The sequence below is a fragment of the Cololabis saira genome, unplaced genomic scaffold, assembly GCF_033807715.1.
Source record: "Cololabis saira isolate AMF1-May2022 unplaced genomic scaffold, fColSai1.1 scf333, whole genome shotgun sequence".
Taxonomy (NCBI): domain Eukaryota; kingdom Metazoa; phylum Chordata; class Actinopteri; order Beloniformes; family Belonidae; genus Cololabis; species Cololabis saira.
In genome coordinates this window covers 1-15,419 of record NW_026906497.1, presented here as the reverse complement: position 1 = coordinate 15,419, position 15,419 = coordinate 1, and the positions used below count along the sequence as shown (strand labels likewise).

At 44.0% G+C, this 15,419-nt stretch overlaps 14 non-coding genes across 14 annotated transcripts; 5 read left to right on the top strand and 9 right to left on the bottom strand.

The window, feature by feature from the left end:
• Positions 1 to 1,874: 1,874 nt before the first annotated feature.
• Positions 1,875 to 1,946, top strand: trnaw-cca (transfer RNA tryptophan (anticodon CCA)). The gene has a single exon. It is a non-coding gene; the product is annotated as a tRNA-Trp (tRNA).
• A 201-nt stretch (positions 1,947 to 2,147) lies between these two features.
• trnas-uga (transfer RNA serine (anticodon UGA)) lies at positions 2,148 to 2,229 on the top strand. The gene has a single exon. It is a non-coding gene; the product is annotated as a tRNA-Ser (tRNA).
• A 285-nt stretch (positions 2,230 to 2,514) lies between these two features.
• On the top strand, positions 2,515 to 2,586 carry trnae-uuc (transfer RNA glutamic acid (anticodon UUC)). Its single transcript has one exon. It is a non-coding gene; the product is annotated as a tRNA-Glu (tRNA).
• A 1,512-nt stretch (positions 2,587 to 4,098) lies between these two features.
• On the top strand, positions 4,099 to 4,170 carry trnaw-cca (transfer RNA tryptophan (anticodon CCA)). Its single transcript has one exon. It is a non-coding gene; the product is annotated as a tRNA-Trp (tRNA).
• Positions 4,171 to 4,369: 199 nt separating this feature from the next.
• Positions 4,370 to 4,451, top strand: trnas-uga (transfer RNA serine (anticodon UGA)). The gene has a single exon. It is a non-coding gene; the product is annotated as a tRNA-Ser (tRNA).
• Positions 4,452 to 5,042: 591 nt separating this feature from the next.
• On the bottom strand, positions 5,043 to 5,115 carry trnak-cuu (transfer RNA lysine (anticodon CUU)). Its single transcript has one exon. It is a non-coding gene; the product is annotated as a tRNA-Lys (tRNA).
• A 966-nt stretch (positions 5,116 to 6,081) lies between these two features.
• Positions 6,082 to 6,154, bottom strand: trnak-cuu (transfer RNA lysine (anticodon CUU)). Its single transcript has one exon. It is a non-coding gene; the product is annotated as a tRNA-Lys (tRNA).
• A 1,748-nt stretch (positions 6,155 to 7,902) lies between these two features.
• On the bottom strand, positions 7,903 to 7,975 carry trnak-cuu (transfer RNA lysine (anticodon CUU)). Its single transcript has one exon. It is a non-coding gene; the product is annotated as a tRNA-Lys (tRNA).
• Positions 7,976 to 8,937: 962 nt separating this feature from the next.
• On the bottom strand, positions 8,938 to 9,010 carry trnak-cuu (transfer RNA lysine (anticodon CUU)). The gene has a single exon. It is a non-coding gene; the product is annotated as a tRNA-Lys (tRNA).
• A 967-nt stretch (positions 9,011 to 9,977) lies between these two features.
• Positions 9,978 to 10,050, bottom strand: trnak-cuu (transfer RNA lysine (anticodon CUU)). The gene has a single exon. It is a non-coding gene; the product is annotated as a tRNA-Lys (tRNA).
• Positions 10,051 to 11,012: 962 nt separating this feature from the next.
• Positions 11,013 to 11,085, bottom strand: trnak-cuu (transfer RNA lysine (anticodon CUU)). Its single transcript has one exon. It is a non-coding gene; the product is annotated as a tRNA-Lys (tRNA).
• A 967-nt stretch (positions 11,086 to 12,052) lies between these two features.
• Positions 12,053 to 12,125, bottom strand: trnak-cuu (transfer RNA lysine (anticodon CUU)). Its single transcript has one exon. It is a non-coding gene; the product is annotated as a tRNA-Lys (tRNA).
• A 966-nt stretch (positions 12,126 to 13,091) lies between these two features.
• trnak-cuu (transfer RNA lysine (anticodon CUU)) lies at positions 13,092 to 13,164 on the bottom strand. The gene has a single exon. It is a non-coding gene; the product is annotated as a tRNA-Lys (tRNA).
• A 1,748-nt stretch (positions 13,165 to 14,912) lies between these two features.
• On the bottom strand, positions 14,913 to 14,985 carry trnak-cuu (transfer RNA lysine (anticodon CUU)). Its single transcript has one exon. It is a non-coding gene; the product is annotated as a tRNA-Lys (tRNA).
• Positions 14,986 to 15,419: the final 434 nt, after the last annotated feature.

Here is a 15,419-nt window from a genome sequence, read left to right as displayed (position 1 = left end):
TCAGACAAGACTGATTTATAACTCATCCATCAGGGGCCTCATTTACAAAGAGTGCAATGCACAAGAACTGTCCGTACACCGCTTTCTACGCTCACGGTCTGATGTTCAGAAAGTAACTTGAATGTGAGAACTTGTGGTGCTTCATGCACCGATCATTTCTGGCGTATGCACGTTTGTAAAGTTTTTTCTGTTGGCGACACTCACTGGCGATGCAGTGAAGTTGTCATGATGTCACATGTGTCCCTGATGGTCTAATGGCTAGGATTTGGTGCTTTCACCACCACGGTCCGGGTTCAATTCCCGGTCAGGTAAGAAATGTCTGTTTTTCTCCTTCAGTTGTGTTTATTTTTTGTGCATCTGTCGGATGGTGGCTGCCTCACCTCTTCTTGATTCTGACAATATATATATATATATATATATATATATATATATATATATATATATATATATATATATATATATATATATATAAGCCATATGTATAGAACTTGAATACACCTTACGGTGATACTTGGACACGTCATCAGTGATTGACCCGGGGTCACAGGGTGTTTCTGGTCTTTAACAATCGTACACCCTCACCCGGGCGACCCAGCCGGGGGTGATCAATCCCCGGCTTGTGTCCAATTAGCGCACCACAGATCCCCCTTACGGATCCACAGCACCGCAAGGCCTTTTCTACGGCCTCGAGGATGTTCTTGGTGGCTCTCCTCAACTGCAGTCCTCTAATTCCAAGGAGTTTGAGCACTCTCTGGAGTGAAAGTCCTGCGAAACCTCTGCACTCAATTTCAACTGGCTCGCAGCGGGCTCTCCAGCCATTGCTCCAGCACTCTGTGGTGAGCTCAGAGTATTTGGCCCTCTTGCGCTCATTGGCCTCACCAATCCAGTCCTCCCAGGGGACAGTCAGTTCCAGCAGGACCACTTGCTTGGTGGACTCCAAAGTTAATACCATACCTGGGCGGAGTGAAGTGGCAGCTATGTTAGCTGGGAACTTGAGATGCCTTCCCAGATCAACTTGGAGCTGCCAGTAACGAGCTGTAGCGAGGAGTCCTCCTGCGGAGTTTGCCTGGTGTTTTGCATTCTGCCCAGCTGTAACAAACGGGATTGACTGCTTCGGGGCGACCTGGGACTTGCTGTTCTGTATCGCTGTGCAGATGGAATCCGCCAAGGATTTTAGAACTTGGTCGTGGCGCCAGCAATACCGCCCCTTTCCTAACGCCTTTGGGCAGCAGCTCAGAATGTGCTCCATGGTGCCCCTCCTCTGGCACAACTTGCACTCAGGCGTATCTGCCAGGCCCCAGGTGTGCAGGTTGGCCGGGCTTGGGAGGACGTTGTACACTGATTGAATTAGGAACTTTCTGCGCAGAGGTTCAGCTCTCCAGAGTTCTTCCCAGGTGAGTTTGCGAGGTTCTGCATGCTCCCACCTTGTCCACACCCCTTGCTTGGACATGCCGGCCATCTTTCTGCAGCGTTCCTCCTCCATCTCAGCACGTATCTCCTCTTGGACCAGTTGGCGCTTCTCCTTTCCATGAGCGTGGTCGTAGTGTGGCTTGAGAAAGCTGCCAAGGCCTGCCCTCCCCATTGCCATGGTTCCAACCAAGGTTTTATATACTTAGATAAGTCAGTCACACCTTGTTCAAACACTGGATGTAATTAAAAATAAATAAATGAACAAAGCTGCAAGTGTAGAACATCTCATATATTTTACATCTATTTTTCTCTGCATCATAGTAACCTACGAACCCCTTGATGGACTGTCTCAGGGACTTTAAAACATGGATGAAGCTTCATGAAAACAAGACGGAAGTTATTTGGTTTGGAAGGTGTGCCCGCTATGATCAGATTGGTTTACAACCTCAGAGGATATGAGAAAAGGCTCTGTGGCGCAATGGTAGCGCGTCTGACTCCAGATCAGAAGGTTATGTGTTCAACTCACATCAGGGTCATAATGAACTTTCAACTTTGTTTTATTCATCCTCACGAGTTCACCAACCAGACAAACTTTAGCTGCAACAGAAAACTTTGATATGTACCTGGAATTATGCAAGTCTGCACAATCACCTGCCTTGAAGACAGGAGGAACAATCTTTAAATAAAAGGAATTGCATTTGTTTATCTGATTCTGCAGATTCACACATTTTAGAGTGGTTGTTGTGGCCGAGTGGTTAAGGCGATGGACTTGAAATCCATTGGGGATTCCCCGCGCAGGTTCAAATCCTGCCAACAACGCTTAATGGGGAAGAAAAGGCTTGTTAAATCTACGATGTCTTAACCTCAGACAAGACTGATTTATAACTCATCCATCAGGGGCCTCATTTACAAAGAGTGCAATGCACAAGAACTGTCCGTACACCGCTTTCTACGCTCACGGTCTGATGTTCAGAAAGTAACTTGAATGTGAGAACTTGTGGTGCTTCATGCACCGATCATTTCTGGCGTATGCACGTTTGTAAAGTTTTTTCTGTTGGCGACACTCACTGGCGATGCAGTGAAGTTGTCATGATGTCACATGTGTCCCTGATGGTCTAATGGCTAGGATTTGGTGCTTTCACCACCACGGTCCGGGTTCAATTCCCGGTCAGGGAAGAAATGTCTGTTTTTCTCCTTCAGTTGTGTTTATTTTTTGTGCATCTGTCGGATGGTGGCTGCCTCACCTCTTCTTGATTCTGACAATATATATATATATATATATATAAGCCATATGTATAGAACTTGAATACACCTTACGGTGATACTTGGACACGTCATCAGTGATTGACCCGGGGTCACAGGGTGTTTCTGGTCTTTAACAATCGTACACCCTCACCCGGGCGACCCAGCCGGGGGTCATCAATCCCCGACTTGTGTCCAAGTAGCGCACCACAGATCCCCCTTACGGATCCACAGCACGGCGAGGCCTTTTCTGCGGCCTCGAGGATGTTCTTGGTGGCTCTCCTCAACTGCAGTCCTCTAATTCCAAGGAGTTTGAGCACTCTCTGGAGTGAATGTCCTGCGAAACTTCTGCACTCAATTTCAACTGGCTCGCAGCGGGCTCTCCAGCCATTGCTCCGGCACTCTGTGGTGAGCTCAGAGTATTTGGCCCTCTTGCGCTCATTGGCCTTACCAATCCAGCCCTCCCAGGGGACAGTCAGTTCCAGCAGGACCACTTGCTTGGTGGACTCCAAAGTTAATACCATACCTGGGCGGAGTGAAGTGGCAGCTATGTTAGCTGGGAACTTGAGTTGCCTTCCCAGATCAACTTGGAGCTGCCAGTAACGAGCGGTAGCGAGGAGTCCTCCTGCGGAGTTTGGCTGGTGTTTTGCATTCTGCCCAGCTCTAACAAATGTGATTGACTGCTTCGGGGCGACCTGGGTCTTGCTGTTCTGTATCGCTGTGCAGATGGAATCCGCCAAGGATTTTAGAACTTGGTCGTGACGCCAGCAATACCGCCCCTTTCCTAATGCCTTTGGGCAGCAGCTCAGAATGTGCTCCATGGTGCCCCTCCTCTGGCACAACTTGCACTCAGGCGTATCTGCCAGGCCCCAGGTGTGCAGGTTGGCCGGGCTTGGGAGGACGTTGTACACTGATTGAATTAGGAACTTTGTGCACAGAGGTTCAGCTCTCCAGAGTTATTCCCAGGTGAGTTCGCGAGGTTCTGCATGCTCCCACCTTGTCCACGCCCCTTGCTTGGACATGCCGGCCATCTTTCTGCAGCGTTCCTCCTCCATCTCAGCACGTATCTCCTCTTGGACCAGTTGGCGCTTCTCCTTTCCACGAGCGTGGTCGTAGTGTGGCTTGAGAAAGCTGCCAAGGCCTGCCCTCCCCATTGCCATGGTTCCAACCAAGGTTTTATATACTTAGATAAGTCAGTCACACCTTGTTCAAACACTGGATGTAATTAAAAATAAATAAATGAACAAAGCTGCAAGTGTAGAACATCTCATATATTTTACATCTATTTTTCTCTGCATCATAGTAACCTACGAACCCCTTGATGGACTGTCTCAGGGACTTTAAAACATGGATGAAGCTTCATGAAAACAAGACGGAAGTTATTTGGTTTGGAAGGTGTGCCCGCTATGATCAGATTGGTTTACAACCTCAGAGGATATGAGAAAAGGCTCTGTGGCGCAATGGTAGCGCGTCTGACTCCAGATCAGAAGGTTATGTGTTCAACTCACATCAGGGTCATAATGAACTTTCAACTTTGTTTTATCCATCCTCACGAGTTCACCAACCAGACAAACTTTAGCTGCAACAGAAAACTTTGATATGTACCTGGAATTATGCAAGTCTGCAATCACCTGCCTTGAAGACAGGAGGAACAATCTTTAAATAAAAGGAATTGCATTTGTTTATCTGATTCTGCAGATTCACACATTTTAGAGTGGTTGTTGTGGCCGAGTGGTTAAGGCGATGGACTTGAAATCCATTGGGGAGTCCCTGCGCAGGTTCAAATCCTGCCAACAACGAACTTGTGGTGCTTCATGCACCGATCATTTCTGGCGTATGCACATTTGTAAAGTTTTTTCTGTTGGCGACACTCACTGGCGATGCAGTGAAGTTGTCATGATGTCACATGTGTCCCTGATGGTCTAATGGCTAGGATTTGGTGCTTTCACCACCACGGTCCGGGTTCAATTCCCAGTCAGGGAAGAAATGTCTGTTTTTCTCCTTCAGTTGTGTTTATTTTTTGTGCATCTGTCGGATGGTGGCTGCCTCACCTCTTCTTGATTCTGACAATATATATATATATATATATAAGCCATATGTATAGAACTTGAATACACCTTACGGTGATACTTGGACACGTCATCAGTGATTGACCCGGGGTCACAGGGTGTTTCTGGTACTAACATTTTCATAATTATGAATTATTTAATCTAACCCTGGAATGTCATCAGACATGTGATGTCATTGATGATGTCACCGATGATGTCACCAGTCTCACCGAGTAAAATCCATCTCAGTGACCAGAACAGCAGTGGCGGTGATTCCATTCTGCTAGCGTAAGTGTAACCTGGACTCTACACTTCAAACAAACTTCATAAATTTGACTTCAGCGCCCAACGTGGGGCTCGAACCCACGACCCTGAGATTAAGAGTCTCATGCTCTACCGACTGAGCTAGCCGGGCTTCAGATTCTAATAAATAAGAACAATAATCGAAAAGTGTCCGTAATGTGAGGTTTTATCAGTGTTTGAGAGAAACCAGTTTTCCGTCTGGTCTCCTCTGGACACAACCCAGACAGTTCAAGGACAACATGTGAATAAACTTGTGATTTTCTAGTTTTTCACAATGTAGATGCTCACAAATTGGCTATTTCGGAGGTGTCCATTTTTTAGGAGTTGGTGCAGTTGAAAGCCAACTACCTGGTGATGATGTGGAGCGCATCTCAATTTCAGCTTGACTACATCAAAATCTGTGTAGACCTGGCAGTTATCAGGTTGCTATGCTCCTCAAGCTAGCCTATAGCTAGCTAGTGCAAAATGTCCCACTATCTATGTCTCTACATACATGTCTAGATGGTTTTGTATAAGATTAAGGGGGAATAGAAACTAAATGATTGAATGAATTGAATCATGATCAATAACCTGCTGCACAGTTTCTGTAGTGTAGTGGTTTTTCGGTTCGTCGCAAATGCAAAAGGTCTCTGGTCTGAGTCTAACAGGCTGGACCTCTGGATCAGGACTGACGAGTGAACAGAACATCCACAGTTTTATCTTAGAAGAACTTCATCAATTAATGCATTTTTAGCAGGCCAACAGCAACTGGTGTGTGGAGGAGTCAATTTCATCCTATTGACCTTTTTTCACTTGTATCAGTCATGTATGTCCATTGTACCAAATAGCTGGTCTCTCCATCGGGGAATCGAACCCCAGGCACAGATACTGCCCACTATACTAACATTTTCATAATTATGAATTATTTAATCTAACCCTGGAATGTCATCAGACATGTGATGTCATTGATGATGTCACCAGTCTCACCGAGTAAAATCCATCTCAGTGACCAGAACAGCAGTGGCGGTGATTGCTTTCTGCTAGCGTAAGTGTTACCTGGACTCTACACTTCAAACAAACTTCATAAATTTGACTTCAGCGCCCAACGTGGGGCTCGAACCCACGACCCTGAGATTAAGAGTCTCATGCTCTACCGACTGAGCTAGCCGGGCTTCAGATGCTAGTAAATAAGAACAATAATCGAAAAGTGTCCGTAATGTGAGGTTTTATCAGTGTTTGAGGGAAACCAGTTTTCCATCTGGTCTCCTCTGGACACAACCCAGATAGTTCAAGGACAACACGTGAATAAACTTGTGATTTTCTAGTTTTTCACAATGTAGATGGTCACAAATTGGCTATTTCGGAGGTGTCCATTTTTTAGGAGTTGGTGCAGTTGAAAGCCAACTACCTGGTGATGATGTGGAGCGCATCTCACGTTCAGCTTGACTACATCAAAATCTGTGTAGACCTGGCGGTTATCAGGTTGCTATGCTCCTCAAGCTAGCCTATAGCTAGCTAGTGCAAATTGTCCCACTATCTATGTCTCTACATACATGTCTAGATGGTTTTGTATAAGATTAAGTGGGGATAGAAACTAAATGATTGAATGAATTGAATCATGATCAATAACCTGCTGCACAGTTTCTGTAGTGTAGTGGTTTTTCGGTTCGTCGCAAATGGTCTCTGGTCTGAGTCTAACAGGCTGGACCTCTGGATCAGGACTGACGAGTGAACAGAACATCCACAGTTTTATCTTAGAAGAACTTCATCAATTAATGCATTTTTAGCAGGCCAACAGCAACTGGTGTGTGGAGGAGTCATTTTCATCCTATTGACCTTTGTTCACTTGTATCAGTCATGTATGTCCATTGTACCAAATAGCTGGTCTCTCCATCGGGGAATCGAACCCCAGGCACAGATACTACTTAAGAGTCTCATGCTCTACCGACTGAGCTAGCCGGGCTTCAGATGCTAGTAAATAAGAACAATAATTGAAAAGTGTCCGTAATGTGAGGTTTTATCAGTGTTTGAGAGAAACCAGTTTTCCGTCTGGTCTCCTCTGGACACAACCCAGACAGTTCAAGGACAACATGTGAATAAACTTGTGATTTTCTAGTTTTTTGCAATTGTAGATGCTCACAAATTGGCTATTTCGGAGGTGTCCACTTTTTAGGAGTTGGTGCAGTTGAAAGCCAACTACCTGGTGATGATGTGGAGCGCATCTCAATTTCAGCTTGACTACATCAAAATCTGTGTAGACCTGGCGGTTATCAGGTTGCTATGCTCCTCAAGCTAGCCTATAGCTAGCTAGTGCAAAATGTCCCACTATCTATGTCTCTACATACATGTCTAGATGGTTTTGTATAAGATTAAGGGGGAATAGAAACTAAATGATTGAATGAATTGAATCATGATCAATAACCTGCTGCACAGTTTCTGTAGTGTAGTGGTTTTTCGGTTCGTCGCAAATGCAAAAGGTCTCTGGTCTGAGTCTAACAGGCTGGACCTCTGGATCAGGACTGACGAGTGAACAGAACATCCACAGTTTTATCTTCATCAATTAATGCATTTTTAGCAGGCCAACGGCAACTGGTGTGTGGAGGAGTCAATTTCATCCTATTGACCTTTGTTCACTTGTATCAGTCATGTATGTCCATTGTACCAAATAGCTGGTCTCTCCATCGGGGAATCGAACCCCAGGCACAGATACTGCCCACTATACTAACATTTTCATAATTATGAATTATTTAATCTAACCCTGGAATGTCATCAGACATGTGATGTCATTGATGATGTCACCAGTCTCACCGAGTAAAATCCATCTCAGTGACCAGAACAGCAGTGGCGGTGATTCCTTTCTGCTAGCGTAAGTGTAACCTGGACTCTACACTTCAAACAAACTTCATAAATTTGACTTCAGCGCCCAACGTGGGGCTCGAACCCACGACCCTGAGATTAAGAGTCTCATGCTTTACCGACTGAGCTAGCCGGGCTTCAGATGCTAGAAAATAAGAACAATAATCGAAAAGTGTCCGTAATGTGAGGTTTTATCAGTGTTTGAGAGAAACCAGTTGTCCGTCTGGTCTCCTCTGGACACAACCCAGACAGTTCAAGGACAACATGTGAATAAACTTGTGATTTTCTAGTTTTTTGCAATTGTAGATGCTCACAAATTGGCTATTTCGGAGGTGTCCATTTTTTAGGAGTTGGTGCAGTTGAAAGCCAACTACCTGGTGATGATGTGGAGCGCATCTCAATTTCAGCTTGACTACATCAAAATCTGTGTACACCTGGCGGTTATCAGGTTGCTATGCTCCTCAAGCTAGCCTATAGCTAGCTAGTGCAAAATGTCCCACTATCTATGTCTCTACATACATGTCTAGATGGTTTTGTATAAGATTAAGTGGGGATAGAAACTAAATGATTGAATGAATTGAATCATGATCAATAACCTGCTGCACAGTTTCTGTAGTGTAGTGGTTTTTCGGTTCGTCGCAAATGCAAAAGGTCTCTGGTCTGAGTCTAACAGGCTGGACCTCTGGATCAGGACTGACGAGTGAACAGAACATCCACAGTTTTATCTTAGAAGAACTAATTAATGCATTTTTAGCAGGCCAACGGCAACTGGTGTGTGGAGGAGTCAATTTCATCCTATTGACCTTTGTTCACTTGTATCAGTCATGTATGTCCATTGTACCAAATAGCTGGTCTCTCCATCGGGGAATCGAACCCCAGGCACAGATACTGCCCACTATACTAACATTTTCATAATTATGAATTATTTAATCTAACCCTGGAATGTCATCAGACATGTGATGCCATTGATGATGTCACCAGTCTCACCGAGTAAAATCCATCTCAGTGACCAGAACAGCAGTGGCGGTGATTCCTTTCTGCTAGCGTAAGTGTAACCTGGACTCTACACTTCAAACAAACTTCATAAATTTGACTTCAGCGCCCAACGTGGGGCTCGAACCCACGACCCTGAGATTAAGAGTCTCATGCTTTACCGACTGAGCTAGCCGGGCTTCAGATGCTAGAAAATAAGAACAATAATCGAAAAGTGTCCGTAATGTGAGGTTTTATCAGTGTTTGAGAGAAACCAGTTGTCCGTCTGGTCTCCTCTGGACACAACCCAGACAGTTCAAGGACAACATGTGAATAAACTTGTGATTTTCTAGTTTTTTGCAATTGTAGATGCTCACAAATTGGCTATTTCGGAGGTGTCCATTTTTTAGGAGTTGGTGCAGTTGAAAGCCAACTACCTGGTGATGATGTGGAGCGCATCTCAATTTCAGCTTGACTACATCAAAATCTGTGTACACCTGGCGGTTATCAGGTTGCTATGCTCCTCAAGCTAGCCTATAGCTAGCTAGTGCAAAATGTCCCACTATCTATGTCTCTACATACATGTCTAGATGGTTTTGTATAAGATTAAGGGGGAATAGAAACTAAATGATTGAATGAATTGAATCATGATCAATAACCTGCTGCACAGTTTCTGTAGTGTAGTGGTTTTTCGGTTCGTCGCAAATGCAAAAGGTCTCTGGTCTGAGTCTAACAGGCTGGACCTCTGGATCAGGACTGACGAGTGAACAGAACATCCACAGTTTTATCTTAGAAGAACTTCATCAATTAATGCATTTATAGCAGGCCAACAGCAACTGGTGTGTGGAGGAGTCAATTTCATCCTATTGACCTTTTTTCACTTGTATCAGTCATGTATGTCCATTGTACCAAATAGCTGGTCTCTCCATCGGGGAATCGAACCCCAGGCACAGATACTGCCCACTATACTAACATTTTCATAATTATGAATTATTTAATCTAACCCTGGAATGTCATCAGACATGTGATGCCATTGATGATGTCACCAGTCTCACCGAGTAAAATCCATCTCAGTGACCAGAACAGCAGTGGCGGTGATTCCTTTCTGCTAGCGTAAGTGTAACCTGGACTCTACACTTCAAACAAACTTCATAACTTTGACTTCAGCGCCCAACGTGGGGCTCAAACCCACGACCCTGAGATTAAGAGTCTCATGCTCTACCGACTGAGCTAGCCGGGCTTCAGGTGCTAAAAAATAAGAACAATAATCGAAAAGTGTCCGTAATGTGAGGTTTTATCAGTGTTTGAGAGAAACCAGTTTTCCGTCTGGTCTCCTCTGGACACAACCCAGACAGTTCAAGGACAACATGTGAATAAACTTGTGATTTTCTAGTTTTTTGCAATTGTAGATGCTCACAAATTGGCTATTTCGGAGGTGTCCATTTTTTAGGAGTTGGTGCAGTTGAAAGCCAACTACCTGGTGATGATGTGGAGCGCATCTCAATTTCAGCTTGACTACATCAAAATCTGTGTAGACCTGGCGGTTATCAGGTTGCTATGCTCCTCAAGCTAGCCTATAGCTAGCTAGTGCAAAATGTCCCACTATCTATGTCTCTACATACATGTCTAGATGGTTTTGTATAAGATTAAGTGGGGATAGAAACTAAATGATTGAATGAATTGAATCATGATCAATAACCTGCTGCACAGTTTCTGTAGTGTAGTGGTTTTTCGGTTCGTCGCAAATGCAAAAGGTCTCTGGTCTGAGTCTAACAGGCTGGACCTCTGGATCAGGACTGACGAGTGAACAGAACATCCACAGTTTTATCTTAGAAGAACTAATTAATGCATTTTTAGCAGGCCAACGGCAACTGGTGTGTGGAGGAGTCAATTTCATCCTATTGACCTTTGTTCACTTGTATCAGTCATGTATGTCCATTGTACCAAATAGCTGGTCTCTCCATCGGGGAATCGAACCCCAGGCACAGATACTGCCCACTATACTAACATTTTCATAATTATGAATTATTTAATCTAACCCTGGAATGTCATCAGACATGTGATGCCATTGATGATGTCACCAGTCTCACCGAGTAAAATCCATCTCAGTGACCAGAACAGCAGTGGCGGTGATTCCTTTCTGCTAGCGTAAGTGTAACCTGGACTCTACACTTCAAACAAACTTCATAAATTTGACTTCAGCGCCCAACGTGGGGCTCGAACCCACGACCCTGAGATTAAGAGTCTCATGCTCTACCGACTGAGCTAGCCGGGCTTCAGATGCTAGAAAATAAGAACAATAATCGAAAAGTGTCCGTAATGTGAGGTTTTATCAGTGTTTGAGAGAAACCAGTTGTCCGTCTGGTCTCCTCTGGACACAACCCAGACAGTTCAAGGACAACATGTGAATAAACTTGTGATTTTCTAGTTTTTTGCAATTGTAGATGCTCACAAATTGGCTATTTCGGAGGTGTCCATTTTTTAGGAGTTGGTGCAGTTGAAAGCCAACTACCTGGTGATGATGTGGAGCGCATCTCAATTTCAGCTTGACTACATCAAAATCTGTGTACACCTGGCGGTTATCAGGTTGCTATGCTCCTCAAGCTAGCCTATAGCTAGCTAGTGCAAAATGTCCCACTATCTATGTCTCTACATACATGTCTAGATGGTTTTGTATAAGATTAAGGGGGAATAGAAACTAAATGATTGAATGAATTGAATCATGATCAATAACCTGCTGCACAGTTTCTGTAGTGTAGTGGTTTTTCGGTTCGTCGCAAATGCAAAAGGTCTCTGGTCTGAGTCTAACAGGCTGGACCTCTGGATCAGGACTGACGAGTGAACAGAACATCCACAGTTTTATCTTAGAAGAACTTCATCAATTAATGCATTTATAGCAGGCCAACAGCAACTGGTGTGTGGAGGAGTCAATTTCATCCTATTGACCTTTTTTCACTTGTATCAGTCATGTATGTCCATTGTACCAAATAGCTGGTCTCTCCATCGGGGAATCGAACCCCAGGCACAGATACTGCCCACTATACTAACATTTTCATAATTATGAATTATTTAATCTAACCCTGGAATGTCATCAGACATGTGATGCCATTGATGATGTCACCAGTCTCACCGAGTAAAATCCATCTCAGTGACCAGAACAGCAGTGGCGGTGATTCCTTTCTGCTAGCGTAAGTGTAACCTGGACTCTACACTTCAAACAAACTTCATAACTTTGACTTCAGCGCCCAACGTGGGGCTCGAACCCACGACCCTGAGATTAAGAGTCTCATGCTCTACCGACTGAGCTAGCCGGGCTTCAGGTGCTAGAAAATAAGAACAATAATCGAAAAGTGTCCGTAATGTGAGGTTTTATCAGTGTTTGAGAGAAACCAGTTTTCCGTCTGGTCTCCTCTGGACACAACCCAGACAGTTCAAGGACAACATGTGAATAAACTTGTGATTTTCTAGTTTTTCACAATGTAGATGCTCACAAATTGGCTATTTCGGAGGTGTCCATTTTTTAGGAGTTGGTGCAGTTGAAAGCCAACTACCTGGTGATGATGTGGAGCGCATCTCAATTTCAGCTTGACTACATCAAAATCTGTGTAGACCTGGCAGTTATCAGGTTGCTATGCTCCTCAAGCTAGCCTATAGCTAGCTAGTGCAAAATGTCCCACTATCTATGTCTCTACATACATGTCTAGATGGTTTTGTATAAGATTAAGGGGGAATAGAAACTAAATGATTGAATGAATTGAATCATGATCAATAACCTGCTGCACAGTTTCTGTAGTGTAGTGGTTTTTCGGTTCGTCGCAAATGCAAAAGGTCTCTGGTCTGAGTCTAACAGGCTGGACCTCTGGATCAGGACTGACGAGTGAACAGAACATCCACAGTTTTATCTTAGAAGAACTTCATCAATTAATGCATTTTTAGCAGGCCAACAGCAACTGGTGTGTGGAGGAGTCAATTTCATCCTATTGACCTTTTTTCACTTGTATCAGTCATGTATGTCCATTGTACCAAATAGCTGGTCTCTCCATCGGGGAATCGAACCCCAGGCACAGATACTGCCCACTATACTAACATTTTCATAATTATGAATTATTTAATCTAACCCTGGAATGTCATCAGACATGTGATGTCATTGATGATGTCACCAGTCTCACCGAGTAAAATCCATCTCAGTGACCAGAACAGCAGTGGCGGTGATTGCTTTCTGCTAGCGTAAGTGTTACCTGGACTCTACACTTCAAACAAACTTCATAAATTTGACTTCAGCGCCCAACGTGGGGCTCGAACCCACGACCCTGAGATTAAGAGTCTCATGCTCTACCGACTGAGCTAGCCGGGCTTCAGATGCTAGTAAATAAGAACAATAATCGAAAAGTGTCCGTAATGTGAGGTTTTATCAGTGTTTGAGGGAAACCAGTTTTCCATCTGGTCTCCTCTGGACACAACCCAGATAGTTCAAGGACAACACGTGAATAAACTTGTGATTTTCTAGTTTTTCACAATGTAGATGGTCACAAATTGGCTATTTCGGAGGTGTCCATTTTTTAGGAGTTGGTGCAGTTGAAAGCCAACTACCTGGTGATGATGTGGAGCGCATCTCACGTTCAGCTTGACTACATCAAAATCTGTGTAGACCTGGCGGTTATCAGGTTGCTATGCTCCTCAAGCTAGCCTATAGCTAGCTAGTGCAAATTGTCCCACTATCTATGTCTCTACATACATGTCTAGATGGTTTTGTATAAGATTAAGTGGGGATAGAAACTAAATGATTGAATGAATTGAATCATGATCAATAACCTGCTGCACAGTTTCTGTAGTGTAGTGGTTTTTCGGTTCGTCGCAAATGGTCTCTGGTCTGAGTCTAACAGGCTGGACCTCTGGATCAGGACTGACGAGTGAACAGAACATCCACAGTTTTATCTTAGAAGAACTTCATCAATTAATGCATTTTTAGCAGGCCAACAGCAACTGGTGTGTGGAGGAGTCATTTTCATCCTATTGACCTTTGTTCACTTGTATCAGTCATGTATGTCCATTGTACCAAATAGCTGGTCTCTCCATCGGGGAATCGAACCCCAGGCACAGATACTACTTAAGAGTCTCATGCTCTACCGACTGAGCTAGCCGGGCTTCAGATGCTAGTAAATAAGAACAATAATTGAAAAGTGTCCGTAATGTGAGGTTTTATCAGTGTTTGAGAGAAACCAGTTTTCCGTCTGGTCTCCTCTGGACACAACCCAGACAGTTCAAGGACAACATGTGAATAAACTTGTGATTTTCTAGTTTTTTGCAATTGTAGATGCTCACAAATTGGCTATTTCGGAGGTGTCCACTTTTTAGGAGTTGGTGCAGTTGAAAGCCAACTACCTGGTGATGATGTGGAGCGCATCTCAATTTCAGCTTGACTACATCAAAATCTGTGTAGACCTGGCGGTTATCAGGTTGCTATGCTCCTCAAGCTAGCCTATAGCTAGCTAGTGCAAAATGTCCCACTATCTATGTCTCTACATACATGTCTAGATGGTTTTGTATAAGATTAAGGGGGAATAGAAACTAAATGATTGAATGAATTGAATCATGATCAATAACCTGCTGCACAGTTTCTGTAGTGTAGTGGTTTTTCGGTTCGTCGCAAATGCAAAAGGTCTCTGGTCTGAGTCTAACAGGCTGGACCTCTGGATCAGGACTGACGAGTGAACAGAACATCCACAGTTTTATCTTCATCAATTAATGCATTTTTAGCAGGCCAACGGCAACTGGTGTGTGGAGGAGTCAATTTCATCCTATTGACCTTTGTTCACTTGTATCAGTCATGTATGTCCATTGTACCAAATAGCTGGTCTCTCCATCGGGGAATCGAACCCCAGGCACAGATACTGCCCACTATACTAACATTTTCATAATTATGAATTATTTAATCTAACCCTGGAATGTCATCAGACATGTGATGTCATTGATGATGTCACCAGTCTCACCGAGTAAAATCCATCTCAGTGACCAGAACAGCAGTGGCGGTGATTCCTTTCTGCTAGCGTAAGTGTAACCTGGACTCTACACTTCAAACAAACTTCATAAATTTGACTTCAGCGCCCAACGTGGGGCTCGAACCCACGACCCTGAGATTAAGAGTCTCATGCTTTACCGACTGAGCTAGCCGGGCTTCAGATGCTAGAAAATAAGAACAATAATCGAAAAGTGTCCGTAATGTGAGGTTTTATCAGTGTTTGAGAGAAACCAGTTGTCCGTCTGGTCTCCTCTGTACACAACCCAGACAGTTCAAGGACAACATGTGAATAAACTTGTGATTTTCTAGTTTTTTGCAATTGTAGATGCTCACAAATTGGCTATTTCGGAGGTGTCCATTTTTTAGGAGTTGGTGCAGTTGAAAGCCAACTACCTGGTGATGATGTGGAGCGCATCTCAATTTCAGCTTGACTACATCAAAATCTGTGTACACCTGGCGGTTATCAGGTTGCTATGCTCCTCAAGCTAGCCTATAGCTAGCTAGTGCAAAATGTCCCACTATCTATGTCTCTACATACATGTCTAGATGGTTTTGTATAAGATTAAGTGGGGATAGAAACTAAATGATTG